Consider the following 6929-nt stretch of genomic DNA (forward strand, 5'->3'; position numbering starts at 1 on the left):
GCAAACTGTAATGTCAAGCTGCAATTCTTTACATGACATAAAATGTAATGAGGGGGTCATTCACAGTCTGGTAAACGGAGTATGACGTTGGGGCAATACGATTTAAATGTCAAAAAATGTAAAAATAGTGAGCGTGGATCATACATGTTCCTCACAAAGAAAAGTACACATTTCATCTCTGTGCTCTTTCGATGCGTAGTGTAGCGAGATGGGCCACACGTTCATGACAGGCTAATTTGTGAAAAGGTGTACAAGCAGGGATGGGAGGTTTGTCTTTCTGGGGTGGGGGGGATCTACATGGCACAAATGTCTCTGTAATCACAGCAAATGGCGCAACACGCTAAAAATTTAACAGCGATTGACAAGTCACTGTGTTTTTTTTTATAGATACAAATACACGTCTTCAACAAAGCTGACTGGAACATAAAACACTCTCAGCGCTTCTCTAAATGCTTTTTATTATTAAAAGACCCTGCGACAATGAGAACCTCGCTCAGAATAGCTTCTGGCTGGGACCCACACTTGTACGCTGAGTGACCAGGCCACGTGTTTGCAGTTATTTTTGTGCTGCTATTAGCAGCTTTATTGGTTTCACCGCGTCGAACTCGCCGCAATTTGAGGGAAGCCTCGGGTTTAGGAGAACGGCACGTTGTTAATGCCAGAATGAAATATCACTCCAGCTCTGGCTACTTCTCCTGACACTAATCCTGCTCTTTGAAATATGGCATAATGAAGAACGAAAAACTGCACGTACTCCATAGCGCACCAACGGATGTGGCACTGACGTAAACATCAATAATCGTTATATTTTTTGGTTGAAAAAATCTGTGTGGGGGAAATGAGATTTGTCGTATTTTTCTATAAAGAAATAAAATTTTCTTCCTCATAGTCATATTAATGACCCCCCCCCCCCCCAGTGCCATCTGATCTGTTTACGAAGACATGCATCCTGTCAAATTAAATCTGTCCAGCTTCACAGACTGTGGAGTTTGACTCGTGAGGGTATGTCTGAGTAATTGGCTCGTCTCACGTATGTTTATCTATATTTATAATGTATGGTATTCTGTCTCCTGGCATGGGTGGCATATTTCTACACGGGGGGTGGGGGAAGCTGCTTAGAATTTCATTACCGGGCTGTTTTGTTCGAGCCTGTCAGTTATTTATCTCACTGGGAGGAGGGCAGAAGGCAGAATTCTGTGGACCCAGATCTATAGATTGAGAAACACTCAACACACCCCAAATGCTGCAGTAGAAAAACACGTTTTTTCCTTTCAGATCAGAGCCTTTTTTTATTCAGTGCACTTAATGTCAAAAAAATATATAATAATTGAATTACGGACAGATTACTTATTTCTCTCCTCACTTCTAAACAACTTTGATTCAGGATGAGAGGCTGACTTGTAATTATTGTGTTTATATGAATGGAAAAAGCTTTAAAAATATCCCATTTTTCCCAGATTGTCATATCCCCATGGTGTTGTAAATTTCCTGCTGACGACTGTAATGTTTTCTGATGTAGCTCTGGGGTGTGCAGTGTGTTTACTTGACCTGCTGTTGGCTGTGGTTGTACAGCAATGCCGAAATGCAGAATCTGAGCTATTTACATGCCTTCAGTGATCTTTCGACTGTTTGTGCTGAAATGGTTACTGTGAACTGAAGGCTTTTGGTTACTGAAAAAAAAATATGTGTAGAAGAAGTACAGTCTTTAAATTGGGTTTTACTTGATTGTTTTAAGAAAATTTATTTTAACAAACAGCCATATTATAGTTTATACTCTCTCCACATCCTTTGGGGGGGGTTTTCTGCAAGGTTGTGTTTGTTCCATTGGGATGCATGGTAACACTCTCTTCTTGAATCGCAGCTCCCCATAAAAAAAGCCCATTTCCTTATATCTCACTCCAGGGCGTGTCACATGACCTTCTAGTTGGATGGGTATCAGCGAGGGGAAGCGGAAAAGGCTGCTGGAAGGGCGATCTGCACAGTTAAATGTCTCTCAGAAGCAGATTGAGCGTTTGCACGCTGATGCCGCGAAGGCAGTGTCCTTTGCCTTGTCCTACCCAAGACACACTACTTACCTGCTTAAAAAAGAAGTTTGGACGCAGTTAGTCCATATCCCAGCATCCAGCTTCCCCCCGCCAGTTTCACATCCCGCTTCTGCCCGTACAAACGACCATAGCACCTGCTTGCGTCCCGTCTTTTTAAGCCATTTCCCTCCTCTGCCGTTCCCGTGGGAATAGTCGTCGGATGGTTAAGTGATTCTTCGCCTTAGTGACAATCACGGGCTTGTAGTAAAATCCGTATCTGTCATCGCTGTCTTCTCTGATTTTGAAAACATATGCTGCTTTGATGGGCTGCTTTGGTTACTGACGGAATACGCAGGTATTACCCAGCACACGGTCCCTTTAATCAAGCCATCACATCTGCTGTCACCATGGCCTTGTACTCTATAAGTGATTGTTGATGATGGATGGATGGAGGGATTTATAAATCAGTTGTTCCGTCCCTTTTCTTTATCTGTCTTGCATTTAACACGCTTGTTAAGTGTTAAATATTTAGCTACTGACAGCATCATCTCTAGCGGAGGCCAAGGCTTAGACTGCTGCCCTGTATCAAATTAAGTGAATTTCCCAAGATCAGCATCATTCAGTGTGAAGTTTGACCAATAGCCATGGTTTTTAAGGTGAGGGGGGGCAGCGTTAATGATCCAGCACGGGACACAGTGGGGTGACCAGCCCATTCGCTCATTTCTTCTCGCTTCATTATCGATGATAAAACTGGCTTCCGTATTCCCTCTTGCTTGGGGAATTCCCAGAAGGCTGATCCCACACCCTGATGTAAACCTTCCCAAGCCCCCCCCCCCCACACACACACACACCTTTTTTTTTCCAGTGTTTCCTTTCCTTGATGCCACTTTTTTTTTTAGACCCCCTTCCTTCTCCGTCTCCATCTCCTCCCCCCATCCGTTCTCCATCCTGCCTGCAGTCTCACACCCTCCAAAAGAAGCACGATGCTAAAATGAAAGTTGCCACCTGATTAATGGCAGGTGCTCAAACCCTGTTTCTTCCTTGGGGCGGAGGGGGGGGGGGGGGGAATCCACCTCTGTCAGCGGTGACGGGATTTGGGGTGGTCCCTCCCTGGGCCCTCTGCAGAGCCACTCAGAGCTGGCGGAGGAGCTCAGCAGATGCCAGTGACTTTGAGGCGTTATGTAAAAGCTTGCGCCACTTGGCAGATCCCTTCATACTCTTCATGCAGTGTCTGAAGGTGCCTGCCACTCACTCTCACTGTCTGTTCGATCCGAACATGTTACGCTGTTTAGAGAAAACTGCTGGTCCCGGATCCCGTCCGCTGGCCCAGCACCCCAGCACTACAGCATCCCCACATTCGTTGGCGGTTTCCAAGGAAGCGCGCGATTAATTTAGAGCCGACCATGCCTGACGAGAGAGCCTGGTTCGGTTGCCTTGGAAACCATGCGGCGCCGGAGGGCGGATGAGCAGTGCAGGGGAGGTCGGGGGTGGAGGGGGGGGGTGTGGCCCCTTCTCGTTAGGTTGGCGCAGGGTAACTGACGACTGGGGTGTCACTGGGTAGCAGGTGTTGTATTTTTGTTTGTTTGTCTGCGTGTGTGTGTGCGTGTGTGTGTGTGTGTGTGTGTGTTGTGTGTGTGTGTGTGTGTGTGCAGGTGGCATAAACGAGGCCCCTGTAAAGAATCATATGAGGTTGCCCATCAGAATCAGCCAATAAGAGGCATTCTCACCTGCGGCCTGTCTGTCCATTGGATAGTTCACTGGCCCGGACTCCTCATCCTCCCCCAGGTAATGATTTTTGTGACATTTAGCTTCAGAAACCTGTGTGTGAGCATCACTCACATCAGCATGAGAAGGTGCCGCGCAGGTTTTCTGCAGAGGGCTGATTTGCGTCATAGTTTCCTCCTGTGGTTCGAACCCCCAGCAGCGTTATTTTTTTGCCCCTTTTGCCCCTTATAGATCTCTCTATCCCTCTGGTTTAGTCAGGGATTCCTGATGTTGGCTCACACCAGCGTTCACACCGGTGGTCCACACTGAGCTACTTATGTTTAGCTGCTTAACTGACATTTATATTTATGGATAAATTTAAACATATTTCATAGCTGGATATCTTCCCGGAGCGACTCAGGTTCAGACCCTGCTGAAAGCAACTACACCATAACATTTCCTGTGAGTCTGTGTCGTTAAGTGCTATACCACCTGCTGGTCATCAACACCCGCTGGATAAAACCTTATTGGATGCAGGGCTCCACCACTGATGAAAAGCAGCATACCCTTGAAAATCTTCTGGCAAATAAATTAGATACCGGTATTAACAGTTGATGTAGTTTTGTTGCTGTTTACCAAAATGGTTGCATACATCCTTGCATGTCTGCATACTTAGGTCTATGTTTGTTATCCGCTTCTGTTAATCAGTGTGGTCCATCGCCGTAGCTATTGCTATGGCAACACGACACACAATCGCCTGGTGTTCCCCGAGCCTATCTCATCTCCTGGCTACCATGGTTCTCGATGAACTGTACTCGAGATCGCACATTTTACATGTAAGAGGCTGAGATGTTCGGGCTTTGAATCAGAATGGGAAGTGACATTATTGTTTCTTATGTAAATGGACGTGTGTGGATCCCGGTATGATGCTGTGACAGATGATCGAGAGTGCTGCTGTTTCCATTGAAAGTATGCGAGACGTGGGTTAGGTGTGCATGTCTACACATGCAGGAGGGAGAGAGACGAGGGTTTGACTCACACTAAGTGTACAAGAGTCTTACTCCTCCATACCTGTTCCCCATGCAGGGAGAACAGTCTACGGCCCAAGAGCAGCAGAATCATTAAAAGCTAGAGTCCGCTGCTCGGTGGTTTCTCTCACCCTCATCAAAGGATCATCGCAACCTCTTGAGGCTGAAAGAGGAGAGATGGGTCAATCTAGGGGCATCCACTCCGGTAGCAAACAGTGACTCACCCTATGGAACGCGAGCTCCTTAGTCATGTGATCACTCTTTTCTGTTAGCCTCATTGTTAAAACGTTTTTTTCTTAACTAGGCATTTCCAGCATGGAAAGCCTGAGCGTGATAAAGTGTCCACTATCGTCCATCTGTGTAATAATTATATGGTACATAGCGATATGTATGCTACTCAGGAATCAGCGTCTAAAAGCCCAGCTGTTTGGGTGGAGGCCAGCTAGTGTAGCGCGGGGGTGCCGGCCGTCGTCTCGACAGGCCTGGGAAAATTCCGTTTTTATACCAGACGCTCCCCTTCTTGCACCCAGTGCCCTGCCTATCAGAGCGAGGACAAGCTCAACGCTAAAAGCCGCAATTTGTCTCCAGGTTAAGTTCACTGCCCGTTTTCAGAACGAGGCGGAGGAGCCGGATAATGTAATGAAGGAAGACAGTCCAGGCATATTCTTGGCATCTGAGCTCCCAGAGAGCTGAATTTCCACCCTCGGGGAGATCAGGTTGCAGCAGGTAGCTTGGCATTCATCTCCGCAACTTGCGGTACTTAATTAGGAGCGGAGATTAGCATTTCTTTTGCGTTTCCGTCGGATGGCGGGCCACAGTTAGTCCATAAGGGAATTCTGTCTGTTTACATGCCTGCACTGCGGTGTGCGTTCAACCTATTGGGTGTTGTGGCCACGTTTTTAAGGAAAACATCAGTGAATTTTGAAACTTGGTGCCAACGTTACTAGATATTCAGCTTCGTATTTTTTCCCCACACAATTTTCCTTGGACCACAGATGCTGGATAACATGACGAGATGAAAAGCGTCGTTCTAAACCAATAATGGGTTTGGGCTTCAGCAGGGCTGGGGTGATGGTGCACTTTCGCTTCCCGGTCAAAGGTTGTGGGGGGGCAGCTTCAGCACACTGCAGCACACCTCCCTGCCATACTGGAACTCTTCCAGCCTGTCCTGTTGGTTTTCATTCCCCCAGCAGAGATAAGAGGTTGCACATGTGCAGAGCGCCGCCAGCAGCGGAGACGGTCCAGTCAGGCACTGAGCCTCCATCCACGTCTTTGTCTCCGCATAGGAAACATGAGCAAATGACATAATGGCTCAAAGGGTTCAGAGGATTATGGGAATTTTCCTCCCCATACATTGTCTATACAGTTAAGATTTCAAGTACATTACTGTCGTCGGTCAGAGAAAATTGTTCTTGAATAGAATCCCTATGTATTAACATACTTAGAAACTTGCATTCATATTTCTAAGAATTAGCCACAAATTTTCCAGTAGGTTAAAATATAAGCAAACTTAGCCTGTCATTCATTGAATTAGAGTAGAATAGAATGTCTTTAGAAGAGAATATCTTTGTCATTGTAAGTGTACAGTAAACTGTTTTAGCAGCGCTTCTTTTCAGACCGATCAAGCGACAGTCTTTCCCACAGAGTAAGTCATACTTTGCTTTTCTTCCTACACTGTCAGGAAAATAAGAATACCAGTTTGTACCTTCGCTTGTCACTGGGGCTGCTCCCTCAAGGGTCTGTCAGTTGTACCGTAGCTGTAGGTAAATGTACCTTTTAAGAAACAGAAATGAACTGTGAGGAACATTCTTGTACCATTTTGGAGTACATAAATGTTGTCTGTACCTTGGGTGTTTCTCTGAGACCATTTCTGTAACTTACATTAGACTAAAAGGTACATTTACTTACAGCCAGGGTACAATTGGCAGACCCTTTATGGTCCAGCTCTGCTGACAAGCAAAGGTACAAATTGGTGGTTGTTTTTTTCACAGTGTACAAAATTCTACGAAACCCATTAATGCATATTTTCCCAGAGGAAGGACAACCACGGCAAAATATATCGCTGGTGCAAAAACCAATGTGTGTCGTGAAACTGCACTCAGTCCTGGTGATAAACCTCATTAGATCTTAATTTCCATTGTCTCTCCCACGTTTTGAGATTGTTTGCCCCACT

The sequence above is a fragment of the Brienomyrus brachyistius genome, chromosome 1 (genome assembly GCF_023856365.1).
Source record: "Brienomyrus brachyistius isolate T26 chromosome 1, BBRACH_0.4, whole genome shotgun sequence".
Lineage (NCBI taxonomy): Eukaryota > Metazoa > Chordata > Actinopteri > Osteoglossiformes > Mormyridae > Brienomyrus > Brienomyrus brachyistius.